Raw genomic sequence first — 18,959 nt, forward strand, 5'->3', positions numbered from 1 at the left:
TCAAGATTGTAGTAATATAGATCAAAATGTAGTAATACAGATCAAAATGTATTTCCAGTATACTAATATGGGCCTGCTGTCACTGGATTGTGAAAATATACTTCCTCCCCACGCAAAACTAAAATTGTCCATAGGGAGTGTTAAATCTTGTAAAGATTTCATTATATTTGTAAATAAGAGATATATTTCTAATGTTTTTTCTAGGGGAAAGTAAGCTATTTTTTCTTTACATAAGGCAAACATTTTAATATGATTTTCGAAACATTAAAATTTGAGGATATATTTGCTTGTAAATGTAAATTATTAAAATTGTGATAGAGTGCAGTCTAGCTTCCTCAGGTATTTCTATTTAATATCCTGGAAATGAATATTGAAATGACTAAATTGCTTGTCCTTGGACTCATTGCATTACTACACTTCATCTCACTTCATCATTTAGTTTGTATGGTTTCCAAATCTACGTGATTATCATCTATTAGTACCCTTGGTGACAGAGGGCAGGACACTGTTGTATCAGAGTTAATAAAGCAGAAACACAAGCCTAATTACTATGGAGGTAAGCCATGCTGGCAAGATTTACCTTTCACATAAGGCCTATATGTGGTTAACACTTACAAATAAAGATGGATAGATAGGCATCTATGTCTGTGTGTTTCTGTCTTATGTTGACATAATTCATTTTTGTATTACAATTTTCGATATAGTCTCCTTTTTTTTCCTTCTCCTTTATATCCCTGAATATATTACTGTAATCGTTCTCAGATGCTTTATGTTCAATTTTGAAAACTTAGCTAGACATGGAAGCTTTCATCTGAGTTAAACTATTATGCAAATATAGTGTAGGTGCTCTCAGGCATTGCTTCTACCTCTGCAAATTTATATTAACAAGTGTATATTGTATATATTAATTTCAGATTTATTCAAAATGGTCTGTGCATAGCAAACTGAATGCACTTGTCATGGTAGTATTAAATAGAATGCATCCAGAATATTAAACATTATTTTGTATGGAATTTTAATTCAGAGGTCTGTATTAGTATATATTTGTATGCAAGTATGTGCATGCACGTATACATAGAGAAATCAGTGCCAAAAAAGCTCATTTTGCTGCCACTGTGTTATTATTCATCACGAAAATATAGTTTTAGCCCACAGTTCCTATAAATCAGAGAGATTTTAATGATGAAATGACTTAACTATACTTAAAACCTCTACAAGTAAACCACATATTTTAAAGATAGGTAAGTTTCACCTTGGCAAATATAGGTGTATTTAATTTGCTGGAAATTATGTCAGTCTGGAAACTTTTGAGTCTTTGTCCGAGTGATATTAATGATAATTTTGTTCTGAAATGATTCAGTCTTTATTCAATAAAAATAAATACACACAAGTTATTGTGCTATGAGACTGCAAAATGTTACAGTAGTTTATACAAGACTTTATATAAAATGTTTTATTGATTGAGTCTGTGTCAATTTTAATTTAAGCTTTATGATTCAATCTGTGTCTATTTTTAATTTAAGTGGATTACATTCCGTAAAGATCCTTTTACTGTATTGACTTGGATGTACCATATTATTAGGTACTATGAGTTCAGCTTCTACAAATCTGTTAATACATAAAACCATAAGAAGCCTCTTATGCTCAAACCAGGTTAGAGTGAAGACATCAGATTAATATTTGATCATGTAGAAGTGCCCTTAATCAGATTTACTTATTTCTCAGAGTGTTTCTGCAATTATCATAATTGTTGTGCTAAATATGTTTGTCTTTATATCTGGCTTTGGGCATAATCTTCTCTCTTGAAACCCTCTCATTGTGGGACTTGGATTCCTGCACAAAACCCAATTAATATTAAGATGACAGTCCCTGATGAGTTCCCAAGGAGCCAGCAGCTGAGCAGACTCTGTAACGTTCTTAAGTACAGACTACTTGAATGATCAAGAGCATCTGAGGGAGACATACAATTCAATAATCCCTTTCTCAGGAAAGTCAAGAGTCCTGTGAGATAAGAGTGAAATCAAAGGAACACATCAGAAAGAAAATGACTGGTATAGTCTTGTAGTGTCTCTATTAAAATGCAAAAGTTATGGATTTTTTTAGGGGTGATGGGAACCTTTTCTGTTTTATTGATTTCTTTTTATAGTTTGATGATTTCTCTAAGATTATCTTAAAAGCTTAAAGAAAAAAGAGACTTCATCAAAAGGTATTCTGTGTGACAGGCACATACATACATTTTGTTTCCATTATATTAATTAATACAGCACATTTCAGTGGTTCTTAGTTTTGAGACTTAAACTTAGGCACTTCATGTACATGGTACATTTGTCACAGATGTTTTTTCTGATGGTGACCCACAAATGATAAATAAGCCACATGTGACTTACACTGTAAAAATTCTTCCCTGAAAATACGGATTTGTAGAAAAGAAATGCTGTTTACTGGTTTTTGTATCCATCAAAATGGCAACAGCTGCTCTTTTCTGATGCCCTCTTCTATGATCTAATAGCAACAACTAAATTTACTCTCTGATGATAGTGTGCTAACCTATTGATTTGTAATCAGAAATTGGTTTCCTGTCACTTTAAAAGGGAAGCACTAAGGGGCAGTAAAAACAAGCCTGTCTGTTCTAGATGAAGCTCTGGTTCAGGCTCCATGCTGTACGTTTTCTTATTTTAAAGAGTACACTATTTTTTTTTAAAGAAGATGCTTCAATTAATCTGAAAATGCCTATTACTTTTTATCTTATGATATTGTACAGGGTTCACATGTTTGAATTGCTCTTGAAGTCCTTGTTATATCTGTAATCATATCCATAATTAAGATTTTATTCTTTTAATGATTGTATGGCTGAAGCTGATATTTCTAGAGGTTAAAAAACACAAACCAAACAAAACATCTCAATGCTGGTAAGTGTTCTTTCACTATAGATTTACATCATTAACAAAGTTTCATTATCTGAAACTTGTTAGACAGTAAGATAGTAAATGTTACTAAGTGATCAAAAATGCTCTTCTATATCTTTGTTAGTGTTCCTGCATTGTCCTTTAAGTTTGTCTTGTGTATTTCACTGAATAGATTTATTCACGTAGTTACATAAAGATTTGTTTCAAAACCAGTAGGACTGTAATGGAATGCAGCACAGGCACTTTCTAAATGCACATTTTTAAGTCTTACTCATCCTCTGTTTTTAATTCTGTTTATTGTATATTATGGTAAACTTTGCAGCTGAGGACATTATCCTAAGAAAGTCTAATATTACATTAAAAGTATGACCTGCCAACATAAGCATTTTTGTTCATTTTCCCATGCCAAACTAGACTAAATTATGAAGGATGTGAAATGAAGTGCTTTCTAGTTTTCCTCTGCCTAATTAATATTCAAAAGAATCAAGAAGGAAAAGTAAATACCCAAATCATACATATGTATATGCCTTTTAAGCTTTATAATAAAGGCAAAATAACCCCTTACTTGGTTAAAATCCAACTTAAGAGTCAACATACAAAGGTGACTGCTGTATAATATTAGACATATCTGTATTATGTGGGCACGTTACTGCTCCACCAGAATCTCTCAATAGTAATTATTATGCCAAGCACCCTGTTGGCACAATTACACTAAAGCTCTAATTAGTAGCAGTAAGATTAGAACCCCTACATGTTAAATCTGTAGAAGCAAAGCTGAGTGAAGGATTTAAAACAGTTTCAAAACATTGTATTGTCTTTATTACAGTCTTTATATTTCAGTAAAGAAGGGTTTTCTATAAAATGCACTTAAAATAATCTGGTCCTGTCACTAAAAATAGGAAAGATAAGGTAATTGTAGTCAAACCTCAGTACCCTGCTTCTATCTAGATGCTTTATATCTCAAGCGTCAAATCCAGTGAACTCTAGTGGAAGTTACATACTCCAAAGCTTTTCCTTAGATGAATTGATGGGTTTTGGATGGATAAAGGCTTTTCCTGCTGCCTTCAGTTCCTTCTTAGTGACTTCTGACTGTTCTGTGCTGGAACTGTCTGGCACGTGGCAAGTCTTATGTCACAACTTTATCAGTAGCTAAACATGATCCTTGTTAATTCACGCCTTTCTCAATTTCACTCTTCACCGTTTTTTCTGTAAAGTAATGAAAACACTGAGTTCATTGTCTGGCTGTAGCTTTACAGACAGCACACAAACACTGGGCACTGCCAGTCTGAATCTGCTCCCTTACAGGAGATGATCAGCAGCCAATGCAGATGATATCAAAGGATTGATTCCACTGTTTGAAAGGTTGTGCTCTTACCACCTGTCCAACACAAGGAGATTTTAGCAGATTTCAAATGACCGATGATGCATCCTGATCTAGATTTGGAATCTACTAAACCTGAGTTTAAAATATCTGCTTCTGTATAACTCTGTATATACTGTAAGATTTTTTCCCCTGATGTTGGATCTTAGATACAGTATATTCAAGTAATGCATCAGTTGACTCTTAGAATAGGTAGAGACTTACATGCCTAAAGCATTTTGGTTCTGTTTCTTAATATGCTTTGTGTTTGAGGAGGAGGAAGCCTGTATTTTCTGGGTTCTCTGTTTTAGGAACAATTTCTTTAGCTGTGCTGAATTGTAATAATGACTCCCCTCATCAATTTATTTCTTCTTATTTATAGCATATGCCAATTTCTCACTGAGAAAATGATTGTATGATTGCTTTGTCTTAATGTTTATTGATTGCATAGTGCCACTACCATTAATGAAGAAAGCTGGATGCAAGGCTAACTGAACCTGGTGAATATATTCCCACTGGCTCCAGTAAGATTTGAATTATGCCTAGAGTAGAAACAGGCTTTATTGAGCTCTCCTCAAGCTTCTCCTAAGGGGAGGAGGACACCTTTTGTGCTTCTTATCTAGGTTACTTTAGAGGTAGAGTTAGGAGCAAAACAGGAAGGCAGGGACCCAGGAATTAATTTTATGAGGGATTTTGCACTTCACCCCTTCATGTTTTAGGATTCTGTTTAATGCTATTGTACATCTCACTAACTTGGTCTGACAAAATAAGCACAAGACAATATTGGGAGCTAAGGGGTAGCCTACATTTAAAGGTTTCTCCTACTGTGTTTTTCCCCAGCAGAAGAGGCAGTCTCACATGACAGTACTACTGTGTTTTGTCAGCCCAAGAGGAGACATTAAGGTATTTTTCTGTATAGCTTCAGGCTGGTTCAGTGATTTGTGCTGCTGCAAAGAGAAGCACAGAGTACAGTCTCCATTACATTGCACTAACTCTACTCAGACAGCCTCGTATAATCAATCTAGTTAAATACCTTTCTTTGTAAATGCCTGGATGTTGAGGGCACAGGTGAAAATCATCAGTGCTCCAAAGGTATTGGGTTTTTATACACATTATTCAGACTTAATTTATATATGGTCATTGGTATCTATATTATGTGGCAGACTCAAGAGCCTGCTGTCTTACTTTCAATATTTACCCTGATTTAAAAAAAAAAAAATATTTTTAACCTCAACTTTGGGCAAGAAGGCTTGAAATGAAAAAAAAAATATTTACAAATAATAAAATAGCTGTCATTAAATAACATATTTTACAACTTTAATGAATTCAAAAATTGTTAAAGTTCATGTTTCTCTCATTGTTGGTGCTATTAAATGCATATTAGCATGGTCATTTTTGTTTAATGGAAACAAATAACAGTTAATCTTATTGGGAGGTTAAGTGGGTTTACTCTGTAAAGGGCAAATCCCAGATGAATGTTTTCTTTTTTAAAGAATAGCTTTAGACTCTGACAGATGGTCTCTGTCTGAGTCTCCCTGTAGACAGATACAGTTTCTTTTTACACGTTTATGAAAGTTGTAGATACAGATATTCAGTAATATGCTGTTGTGTAGGACAAAGAGCAAGTCTGGTGGATTGATAGGATTAGATTTCACAACAGTGACATATGGTTGGTTTACCAAAGTGGACAAAATTTGAAAGGAAAAAAAAGTATTTACAATTACAGCTACTCACATAATGGAAGAATTTATATTTGGCCAATTGCCTCTTACAAAAGACAGTATGGTAACTCTTATTTAACTCTGCTTAGAGTTGGGTATATCATTATTAGGTCCTGATTGTGTGCATTTCTGGCTTTCAGATAAGTCTGCAAACAAATTGCCATGTAATCTTAAGTGCAGAAAAGCAGTAATGCCTTAATTTAGAATATTGATAATTTGATCCTTGGCCCTAACCAATCAGATATCATTATCACTTACATGTCTATTGCAGATTTGTTTTATAAATACAACTAAAAACCTCCATAAGCCTGCATTTTGCTTACCCTGTATGCTACATGTAAAGTTATAACATCATTATAACCTTAATCAAATAACTATACAACATATTTAGTGGTAATTTGTCACAGTAAAATTATTCATAGGTGTCTTGAGTAAGTCTGTTTATATTTATGTGTTATGCCATACTATGTTTTTTGGCAATGGAGTTTGCTAGATTTCATAGATTTACTGTGTCTGCTTTTTTTTATGACTGACATAGCAATAACCAGATTGCAAGGATATTTATGTTGTTTGTGGCTTAGCAAGATAATTAAAGGATATAAATTAATCAAGTGCAATTAATTAGAAACTTTATGTTCACAGCAGTCCTTCTTTGCATGTATAATTTATATGTATTGATTTCCCAGCTTTCATTAGCCTATGAGATAACAGCAAAAATGCATTAGAGAAGAAAATGTACAATTAGCGTGAGAGTGAACCCTGGCATAATTGATAGATCAGCACATGTTTGGGGCAAATATAAAGCTTTGTTAACTGTCATAAGCAGTTAGAATTGATAAGTGGTATTTCACTACATATCTCTCAGCTGATTAATGGTGTTTTTAAAGAGTCCTCTTAATGGGAAGCTGATAGGTTGGTTGAATTTACATTTTAATCAGAGTATTTATGATGGAGGCAGCCATAAGAAATTTATTGGCACAGTGGTAAGGACCTTCCCTGAGGGATTTGGGGAAAGAGAAAGCATTTTAATATGGCTACTCACCTTCCCCTTCTTTGTGTGACCTGGTCAGCGCATAGGAAGGACAAGCCTTTTTGCTATCAGCTAATAGCTATTATTAGGGGAAATTTCAGTTTCTACTGTGTTAATTAGTAAGCTAAAATAAGGATATAAACCTACGGAATACTTGGAAATGTACTCAGGAAAGAGTGGCACTGTCATCAACAAAAACCTGTAACAACTACTTGTGGATCTTTACTGTGTGAGATGCTGTGGTTTAGTTATAGTTTTGTTTAAACAACACATTTCTTTTATACCTGTAGGCCCTTCTACTGTAGGAGAACTCTTGATCAAAACTCATCTCTGATTATCTGTTGGACAAAGATTTAGAGTTGACAGGTATGTTGGAATAGCCTCAGCCAATTTACAAGTGGGGTTTGTGATTCATTGTTCAGGTGTCCTTTGTTAGAACTGTCTATATGTTGCTTAATAAAACCATATTTGTTACTTGCAGATACTTGCTTGAAACTAGAAGCTTTCATATAAAAATGGTTTTAAGTTGTACTCTATTTGAGATTTTCTGATTTATATATATACGCATTCTGCTTTAATAAAAATATCTAGCTAATGCACATATTCTTATATTCCCAAGCTTCTGTCTAGCAAATAAGCAGTTTCTCTTACCTAGTTAAACTAGTTGTTCAAATGGAGGAGAGCTAGACTCAAAGTATCTTGCTTTATTGTTTTTATTGACATGTCTCAGAAGTTAATAGCCTCATGCATCACTTTCTGTCTCGATGAATTCTATTTGATTTTCTTTTGTATACCTATTCCACAAAACAAGCAATCACTGGGTTTATTTTGTACATAGTACCTTAAATAAAGTTTTTTAGTTTAGGTATTTCAGGGGTTTTTTTTCATTTTGTTTTACACTGCTAAATTAGAGTAGCTGATCAGTAAAAATAATTCACAGAGTATGAAATATTCGATATAAAAAAGGAAATTACATCTACCTATGAAAAGAAATTAAGGACCTCATGCTTAAAAATTGTAGGTTATTTTAGCCATATCAGATAAGAATCTTAGGCCATATATAGACACATTAGTTTTGTATTATAAATGTCTTAATTATTCAGAGTTCATTAGTTTCCTTTTTTCACAACTCAAAATAAATGAAAGTTGGATGAGTTTTGCTATTCAGTAGCAGCAGCTACGCAGCATCACCAAGTGACAGTTTTATAGACAGCATAGTAATGGCTTATTCCTTAGAAAGGGGACAAAGTGATTATTATATTACTTATTATCTTAATGCAGAAATGAGGGTTTCCTACATTCGTAATTTAGATAGGTTGCCACCTTAATGCAAAGTTGTCTTTTGTATTGTGTCCTTACTTGCTCAATTTGCATTTTGCCTGTTGCTTTACACAGTATCTTTCGTTGGATTTGTTGGCATTTTGAAAGTGAGAACTTCTGTTTCATCTGTCTGGTGGCCCCAGGGAAGAAGAGTATCAAGTACTGTCTGCAATTCAATTCCCTTTTTTATTTATAGCTACCAGAAATATAAAGCTGCAACAAGTATACTGTGATACAATTTGGAATTAATAACATTTCTGAATTAAAGTGGCTTGATTGTAATCCTGCAGATTTCTTTGTCCACAATCAGGAAAATGAATGATGGATATCTAAACAGTACTTGTGTGACCTATGCTTGGTCTCACTGAACTAGAGGGATTTCTTCTACTGGAACAATCCTCTCGCCCTGACCTCTTTGCCAATTTCTCTGACACCTCCCATGCTTTTGTGCCCATTAGTGACTGGTACCAGTCTGAAATGGCAGGTGCTTAGATTTTGGTATAATGCCCTTTTTTTGCATTCTTACCACTTGCCAGTTGAGAGTCTGGGCAGATCCCCTGCCTTCCCTTGGTAGAGCAGGCCCTGCTGGAGCCACTCACAGTGGTCCAAGAAAGGCTCTCTCTGGAAAACCACGTACTGGAGACTCTTGTTTCCCTCATTTCCTCTTGTGCATATGGCTTTCCTGGACCAGTGTGTACCTTGAGTGTATAATTGCATGCTTTACTGGCAACTTGCTTCCAAATGAACGAGGTCTATGTGTGAAAGTTACAATGGTAGCTAACCTGAAGGTAACAATATCTATCTAAGTTTTTCTATATATCATTTTAAACTGGATGAAATAGAAAAAAAACCCCTACCTTTGATATTTTAATGGGAATAAAAGTTTGCTTGATTTTCAGTTTACTTGGAAGCTCAGATGTAATACAGGTGTTTGTTGCATAGCAGGTGTGTTGGATAGATACATAATGATGTAATTTTCTTTGCTATGATATACTTCATGTCATCTTGAGAATAAAAATGAAAAGAACATTCTAAGATTTTTGTGCCAAACTGAGATGGCATCTTTTGAAAAGGTTTGACTGGATAGTTTTCCAGTTAGAGATGTATCTGTTTTATCTAAAATGTTAGATAGGTAAACAATGAGTAGACAACTCCAGATTATCTGTTTACAGATGCCACGTTGTTAGTAGGTTTAATAAGCAAAGATAGGGATAATAGCTTTATCTGAGCAAAATACAGAAAATATCTATTAGTCCCACTAAGTTGTTGAACATGTACTTTAGCATTTTTTACCTGAAAGATCAGGCACTTTTATTTTATAATGATTCAGGTTCTCTCTGGTTTAATGCCCAGAACTCTCTGGGAGTGAAACGTGACAGTATTCCAATAGAAAAGATGAAGTGGCAGCAGTGTGATAAGGATGTGGTATGTAGGATGTTGATGTGAATGTATTAAATTAGTTTATATGCACCAGGAGAAGAGCTACTTGAGGAAGGTTACTGCCTACTAACCACTATAAATTCTCCAGTGAATGGGAGCATGCCCAGGATTTTACATGTGATTTTTTTGTTGTAGGATTCCCATCACTGGCTGACTTAAGTGCAGCTTCATTCAGATCCTTATACTGTAAAAGCAGTTTGAGGGTGCTGCACTAAGCAATTCATGACATTTCAAACAGTACCTAAAGAAATCTCTATTTGAATGTGATGGCCATACTATGGATGCTGTTCGTTTTCTTTGCACAGATCAAAATTAGCTAAAATCTGTCTCCTATGCAGTAAATATCCTTTCTGAGAGGCAGGACATTGTATTGAAAGTTCTATGGGAATTTTAGTGTAGCATATGCTTCTGCTGTGCCCTCTGCAAATAAACAGATTTTGTACGGAATTAACAGTACAGTTTAATAGATTACATAGATGTCAGCTTCCTCAGTTTTTATCTAAAAGTCTCTGTACTTTGTTTTAGAAAAATAATGAAAGTGTTTTTCTGATCAAGCTGCTTCCTGCAACTTTTATTTTTATGTTAGCTGGTTTAAATTCACAGGTTAATGGGAGTAATGAGGCTAGAACAACTCAATTTCTCAGGAAAACAGGCCATTTATTCTGAAAGAAAGAGAGATACTCCATTATAAATACCTAATGTTTTTATAATATAGGATATGGTGACAAAACAGTCTAGTTGGTCTGACTGATTGATGGAGCCAAACTTTCTGAGCTTCTGGAAGAGAAAGAGAAACAAAAAAACCCAAACCAAACATGCAAAAAAGTATGTACTTACATATAATGGAAAGGGATGTGGAATTTCAGGAAAACAGAAAAATTAGGATGTACACTTGAAAAAAAAAATCATAAATGCAGCTAGCTTTTTGTAAACTATCCTCTTCTAGTGCTGGTTAATTCTGTAGATCTTGGTGAGAGTTGTGGCAAGTGGGCTCATGCTTTTATTTCTTCATCCTAAGCCATCGCTTTATTACCACTTGACCATCTTCTCTACACGTGAGGACAATCAAACATTTTGTTTGAAAATTAGAAAATGAAATACAAAGCTTTTCTATTCTTCAGTTTGGATGTGTGGCAATAAAATGCATTGTCATGAGGCAAAAATAACATTTTCCATGTATATATATCTTAGGTTTGTCTGTTTGTGGTTAGTTCTAGCTCACAATGGAAAGTAAGAAGTGAACAGTACTCATTAAAAATACTTAAGTGTGAACTTAATCCCATTAGGTTAGTTCTGTAATTCACCAGGGTGCCTGTGTGTGCTTCAGTATGTGATTATTACTTGAATGTGTGGGAGGAGGTTATGAAACTTTTGGCTTCAATGAATATTGCAACATTGGAGTTCAAGGATTGAATGCTTTATATAAAGTAGTAATTTTTTAAAAAGTATTATCAAATATTCTGCAATTTAAGACTGTGTCTTGCAGCCTTTAATGTGCATATAGTTAAGTTTTAATTTTTTATAGACTATGTTGAACATGACTGCAAGAGAAGAGAATATCAGTATCTGTGCAGATGGTGAATGCATATTTTCAATAAATATCTGCAAAATGCTTAGTTAGCCTTATAATATGTGGTAATTACATCTAAATTTCTTTTTTGCTATGGTCATTCCTCTTTAATAAGAAGGGAATTTTTATTTAGCAACTGCTTTGTCTGACTTCCTTTATTATGTTTCCATCTATTTTTGTTCCTGGATTGCACCTGCTCAGTAGTTATCTAATCTTTCTTAGAAGTTTACACTCTCAAGTAAAAGCTTTGAAGTTTACACTGATTAGTGTTTTATGGCATAGGAGATATGTTAGTTCCTTCTTTTTACAGTGTTAAAGCTATTATGCACCTGGTAAAAAGATAGACATTAAAGTGCAGATGACAAACCTTTAAAATATTTAGTAGATTAAAGTACTGAATTACTCCCTACTTCTTGTTCAAGGCCCGTCATTTTATAAAAAAATTCTGCCAGTTTAGGTTTTGAAGACAAGGGCCTTTCATGTGTGGTTGTACACTGGCAGACATCGGACATTTTGCAAAAAGGTGGTAGATAGTTATAGAAACACACTTTTTGACTAGAACTGTATTGAAATATTGCTGATTCTAGTACTCTACAGCAGTATTGCCTTCTCTTCAATATGTACATAGTTATTCACCCATACACTCAGGGTTTTTTTGTTTGCAGAAGCACTGTATTTAACAAACATCCTTGGAAAGTGGATCTTGTGTAATTTTGAATATAAAAAGTCTGTGTAAGGGAGATGCTGTTTAAGCAGCTGTTTGTATGTCTATGGACTGAGAAAATACAGGCATATAGGTCACCTGAAAAAACCTGATTTTTCCTACTATTTAAAGTCATATATACCTATATATTTATACAAGCAAATGTCTTACTAGTACAAAATCTGCGTATTTTTAAGCCACTGGGTGGTAAAAAGTGAAATAATCATATTTTTCTCCAAAGTATCCTAAAAGGAAAGAGGCTGGGGGAAGTGGTTCCTGTGGTGTGAAATGAAAAACCTTCTCAAGTCATGTGAATAAGAGATTTGCCCTAGCTATGGGAATTCTGAAATGGTTCTGATGCTCTCTTGAGTTTATTAGTGAAGATGCCCTTAAATTCAAATGCAATTTTGGTCTTCCTTAACAGAGTCTGAACTGAAGGCCATGAATTTGTGGCCTTGAAGCCCTTGATGCTGAGCTCATGGAGCCCAAGTGCACAGACACCTGTTGTCCTCGGTACTTTAGTTTTCTGTTTTTCACATAGGACTATAAGGAATGCTGCTGGTTTAGAATGCTTTGGGGTGTTATTTTTAAATGTCATTTTGTATCTCAGTTCCATTTATCCTATCAGTAGTGGAGAGAATGTTTCACTGACTTCAGAGTTTAACTGATGTTGAGAATTAATTCCTCCAGATTCTACTATTTTAGGTAAGACTTTCTAGAAAAAAATCTCATAGGTAAACATTCTTAAGTAATGGGTTTTCTCTTGGGGTAGAACACCTTTCCCCAATTAGTGACAAAGAGGGAGAAAAACATGCTTTGAAAAAGAATGGACTGCAGAAACTTGGCTTAGAGTTTTGGGTTCGTTATGGTTTTGTTTGGAGTTGGTTTTTTTTAATATATAACAGATAATGTTGACTGGAATCTGCAGTGAGGCTCATTTGGTGTGCTCAGAAAGACTGCAATTTGATCTAATCAGGGCTTGGCCTAAGAATGCAATAAATTGTCAATGCAGGACTTTTGCATTCATTTGCACTAATATAGAGTGTCTCATTTCTGAGAAGTAAATCACAGTGGCTTTAGTACTTTATTTTCCATCTTGTATGTAAGTAAACTGCAGGATCAACTGGGAGGTTGAATCAATCTGCTATTTATTACCTCGAAATGTGACACCCTATTTTAAGTGCCTTATTCCCCTATGATTTAGACAGAGTAGTGCATTACGTTCGAACGTAAGTATAGAAACTGGCTTTACTCTTAGTGGATTTTTCACTTTAGATGTGATGGATTTACATTTGTAAAAAACTTTCAGTGCATCGTTATGTTATTACATAAAATAGGATTTCAAACAAACTGAAATGGAGAGAACAAGGGAAGTAATTCCAGTTTTTCCTGTCGTCTAATAAGTGTTAGTAATTCTACAGGGTTTTTTCCTAGCACTATATTCAAATACTCGAATAATATGTTATTGATCAGTTGTTTAATTTCTTCTTTTTTTTTTTTTTTTTTTTTTTTTTTTTTTTGTCTAGAACAGCTTAACATTTCTTAATAAATTATTTTCCAAGGAAACTGTGATTTCTTGCAGAGCATAGGGCATTTGAGGCTTTGGGTCTTGGTGTTGGTGGTTTTGTTTTGCTTTAGTTTTTTTGTTTTGGTTTTTTTCATGGGGTCATGGAATGAGAACTACAACTTAACTGTTCTTCCAACATTATATTCTGGGGCCATAGACTACTGTGATCTCTAATAATGTTAAGTTATGTCATTGAGTTTTTCATCATACTTTAAACTGAATTTTCATGTGTTTATGTAGCTTTTAAGGAATTAATTGGAAACATACAGGTAACTTATTACTTTAAAAACCTTCTAGATTTAGTTGAATAAAAAGACAGCATCCACAATACTGGTTGTCTGAATAATTTTGACTTCTTGGTCACATTGCCTATGACTTAGTTGGGATAAAAGTCTCTCTGGTTATTTTTGTACCTCTGCTCTGCTTTTTCTGCTAGAAAGTTTTATTTAACTCCCATCAAGTTGCTTACAAAATCAATGTTATAGTTTTGAAAATATTAAACTGATTAAATTAAGCGAAGATTTTCTCATGCAAATGAAAAAGTAGCCCATTTTCTGAAACTGAGCCTTTGGACCCCAAATCAGAAAAACACTTGAACATATACTTTTTGTTTTAGCATGTTAATGTGAAGTTTTAGTGAAGTTTTGTTAAGTCACAGTGGCTTTCTTTGCTATATACTACTTAAATGGAAAGCTTATAAAGGCACCTAATTCTTGTAGACTTTGTTAAAGTTCTTATGCTTGCAGTGGTTGCAGCCGTGATCTGTGACAGCCTCTGTGTTCTTGCAAGTAAATCTTATATTTGGAGTAGAGAATTTGATGTAAGGAGGAAATATACCCACACTACCAACTTCTCCCATGTATTTAGCACTCAAGAAATACCTGCTATATGGGAGTAGTGGCAAAGGGCTATTTTATTCCACAAATGAACGGAGCTGATAAAAGTTTTAGCATAGAAGTCAAATGAATAGATAAAATATATTCAGGCACACAAAATTGTAAAGATATCTTGAATCATTACTTGGTACTTGAAACAGTTTGCTTTGACCAGCTTTTTTCCCCTTCCTGTTTTATTACAGGCATACTGTATGCTCAATAGAAAAGAGAGGGGAAAGCATATGGCCTCCTGTCTGAACTTGTGTAATTAATCCTTCCAAATACTATTTCCTTGGAAAGTTATTTTTAATTTTATTACAGTCTGTTCTTGTATTCTCCCACACAATCACTTGGGCAACATTTGTATCGATGAAAACAACATAAAGTAGCTCTTAACTAAAAGGAGACTGCTGTTTTACACAACATGTAAATGATTAAGTGATAGATTTTTATTACTGTTTGTGTGTAGAGTGCACTACAGCATTTGAGCATTAACTCTCCCCCCATCCTACCCCAAATCGGTGCAGTCCTACAGGGTGTGTTTAAGACATTTTTTTGCTGTTAAAAATTATATGGCTTATTTTTTAGAAAGCTTTTTAAAGCACCAGTTATTCCCTTAGAGATAAATTGATATTTCTGTGTATATTCTATGGATTCTTGTAGTAATGCAAAATAAAATTCTACACTGTGGAATTGCAAAAAGAAGCTAAAGATGGTAGCTATAAGCGATGAAAAAATACTGACAAATAAAAGATGATCAGGTTGGTCCTATCCCAGTCAGTATCTTGTATAAGATTGATAAGATTGGAAGAAAAAAGTCTGTCCATTCCTAAAACCTCCTTTGCTTTTTGCCAACATAGAGAATTACAGATGTGTGCACTGAGCATGGCTGCTGGATGCTGCAACCCTGTAAGACAACATGGGGAAGGAACATTGCAAGTGAAAGTATATGATGATGGAGAGCAGTAAGGATTATATTTCTGAATGCCTTAAAATATTTTCCAGAATGCCATGCAAAGCAACTGAGTTGAATTATATGATTATTTTTGTGTAACAGAACATATTAAGTAATCTAGATTACAGTCGACTACACAGAATGGAAAGGTGACAAATGCTTTCCCGATATTTTCTAAGGTTGTCTTGAAATGTAGGTTGAGAAAAAAAAATCTTCCTCCAATTTAATCTTGAAATGAACTAGAGTTATTCTAACTTTCATGCTTTTGGATAGCTTATATTAAATCCACCCTTTTAAGATATTTCATGGAATGTTTCTTTTGTCTCTTCCCCTCTTCATCCATATCAATTTTTCATCAGATTTAGTAAGGGAGCTTTCTATAGCTATATTAGCCTGAATGCTGTTGATTTTAAAGGTTGTAATTGGGAGCATAATTTCAGATAAGAGTTCTACTGGCAAGAAATAAAACTGACTAGAAACAGTGGACATAAAATGTGGTTTTATTCAAATAAACTAAAGGATGAAAGCAATGTTTAACAGATATCTCTTAGCGACTTAATTCCTATTCAAGGATCACAGTAAGTTCACATTTCCAGGAGTGTGATCAAGGTCTGCCTCTTAGGAATGTTCACTTGTTGGTTTTGTTCCTTGAAACTGAAATTGCTGAATTGTACCAGAGAGGACAACACAGGCTTGATTTATAGGCACAGTCCTCATTAATTCAGGTGGAGTATTAGGTCAGCAGCTCTGCAAAACCAGGATTGGGTAATGCCATGTCTGCAAATTCAGTTCTTGTTTTTCTTCAAAGATATGCTTTTCAATTCTGTCACGTATAAACATTGGGTTTAAATGGAGCACTTCTTTAAGTCTAAGTGAGGTCATGCTTCTGCTGAATAGCAGCACTTTTTCTTAGCCTATATATATGAATTATACTTGTGAAATAGAGATGTCTAAGTGTCAACTTTAAATTCGGGTGCTTAAATAATATTAGTTATCATGACTAGTTAATATATTTTTAAGTAAATTTAATTGAATTGTATAATAGTTTTAGGAAACTCTTATAACTGCTTTTGGTTATTTATAAAATATTCACACAAACCAGCAAAGAAATTTATGTTTGTTAGCTATGGAAAAATCATACTTTTAGCTTTAGTCTTGCCTCTTTTTTCAAAAGATTGTGTTATCCTTGCAGAAGTCTGTTACATCTCCGTTGCACTAGAAAACCTTACAGCATTTCAAAGCAGTATTTGATTTATTTAGGATACACAGACCATCATCACTGAGGGCCTCAGTCTTTAACGCTGTTCATGTCAAAACAAGATGTCCTGCTCCATGCTCTAACCAGGAGATATCAGGTTTGCTTCTGGAGTTGGCAGGCAATAGTAAGGCTTTGTTAATGTTCTAAACTGTCTAAAATGTTTTCATTTTAATTGTATTTTATTAACATTACTTTAAAATGGGATTCATTACAGCTCTAAGTGTTGTAGATTTATGATAAATTTGATTGTCAAACAGCAAGCTAGAGCTTAACGCCCCAAGTGAGGTGATCAGAAGGGCATGGTGCAGAAATGAACAGGACCTTATGAGTTATCAAATACTGGATGCCTTAGCCAAATGAAGCTTTGTTATTTCTCTGCACTATTAAAAATAAGTGAGAGTCTCAAACTTTTAGAGAACGTGAAGTGTAACTGAGGAATTCATTACTGTGGTGCAGTTGTGGGTGATCAAAATCTCAAAAGGCAGATAGATAAATCTGCAGAGAAAAAAAGCACTCCCTTATCAAGGAGCGGTGATGGAATTAATTTGATTTTGAAGGTTAATGGAGATTGAAAAATGTATCATTTTATGCTTTCCCAGGGACAACCCTGTTTCCTGCTAGTTACTGTTGCAGAAAGGATCGATCACTTGGTGGGGGGTACAGTTTCTATGTAGTAGTTGATTTGTTCGAATGGAAACACAAATAAAACCTGCATCCTCTAGCTCATTTAGGATCAGGGCTTTTGAGTTACTTTTGTTTCACTAAAAGCCAAGCAGGTATGTAGAGAAAATTGGGAAAGCGTTTCTCAGCATAAGCATTCCCTCGGTGTTTGAACTGCAGATGGGTAAATATTCTTCAGCTCTGAGGCGTCACCTCAAAACTGTAGTTTAATAACTAGCTGTAGCTTTAGTAGATTCTGTCACAGTGATCTCTCTGCTCTATGTCACAGAAGCAAGGGTAGGGTTTCCTTAGTCTCTGTCCTTCAGGATATCTTTGTCATTGCTCTCCATGACACTTCTGTTTCTCAATTTTTTTTTCTTTTCTCCTATGTTTGGATTCAGTTTAACTTGCACCTAATTTTCACACTGAAAGAATAAGAGTACTTTTCATACATTGGTTACCTTTTTGACATGCAATTTGCTACAGAAATTATATCAAGGGAAATAGGTCTTTAGATTCTAAAGACACACTAAGAAACTCTGTGCCCCATTCCTAATGTTCACCAGGATTTTGTCCAACTGAGGAGTAGAAAGAGGCACTGCATAACTTTTCATACATTCATGTTTTACTTGTGCTCTCACAAATTTAATCTGCCTGCAAAATAGATGATGAATCTGGCTCTAGTTACAAGCAGTGGGAGGCTTTACCTTTAGCAGGTGAGTCATTACAATGTAACAATCCATTTTAATGCTGTTATGCAAACCCTTTTTTGCTGTTTTCTTATGATGTATGGTTTGTGCAGAATTTATGAAGGTGGGAATTAAGCTGGAGGTGCCTGTGAATCAGGTTTATATTTAAAAGTATGCAGATTTACTGGAGTAGTAGTGTAATTGAGCACTCCCACCTCTAAGATCTTAATTTATAGGTAGATGTTCTCTCACTCTTTAATACTTCTGTCTCACTTCTTCCTGCTAGTAAACTGTGTTTTTTGTGTTATAAACTAGAAGGAGTTAAACACGGAGTTCACCTGACTCTTGCAAACAGAAACAATGTTGCAGGATGACACTTCTTTGCCCCTATTAATATTGATTCTTTAATATGCTTAGGTTAAAGTGAACTGATTATAGGAAGCTGTGGGTGCTCATTGGTGAGATATTTTAGTAGTAAAACAGATTCAGGGTCTGGTAAGATAACAACCTTACAGGAGATAAGACATAAGTATATATTCAATGCAAAAATGTAATCCTGATTAAAGCTTTCTGGAGACAAAGTACTGAGAGCTTGTGTGAGGCAGTTGTTGTTTTGCTTTTAAAATACTTCCTCAGCCAACCTAGAACTGTTTGTGTTCTCCTGTATTGGAAGACTGCTGTCTGTAAATTCTGGGTTGTACTATGCCAGCTCAAGGTGAGCTGCATGATGTAGAAACTTGTTGCTGCTCAGGAGATAGTGCTCAACTGCTTCAATAAAAATGACCATCATTGTTTGAAAGCACAATATATTTCTTAATTTATTCTAAAATGGGTAGTTATAACTTGTAGCTCTAGTCTTCAGTGCAGTTGGAAGATTTGCATTGTGAAGTAAAATATTCCAGTTA

General features: G+C 34.5%; 1 long non-coding RNA gene across 1 annotated transcript; it reads left to right on the top strand.

The window, feature by feature from the left end:
• The first annotated feature begins 2,646 nt into the window (after positions 1 to 2,646).
• LOC109950972 lies at positions 2,647 to 8,492 on the top strand. Its single transcript, XR_002273364.1, has 3 exons — positions 2,647 to 2,909; positions 7,308 to 7,383; positions 8,413 to 8,492. It is a non-coding gene; the product is annotated as an uncharacterized LOC109950972 (long non-coding RNA).
• The last annotated feature ends 10,467 nt before the right edge of the window (positions 8,493 to 18,959 follow it).

The sequence above is a fragment of the Corvus cornix genome, chromosome 11, assembly GCF_000738735.6.
Source record: "Corvus cornix cornix isolate S_Up_H32 chromosome 11, ASM73873v5, whole genome shotgun sequence".
NCBI lineage: Eukaryota > Metazoa > Chordata > Aves > Passeriformes > Corvidae > Corvus > Corvus cornix.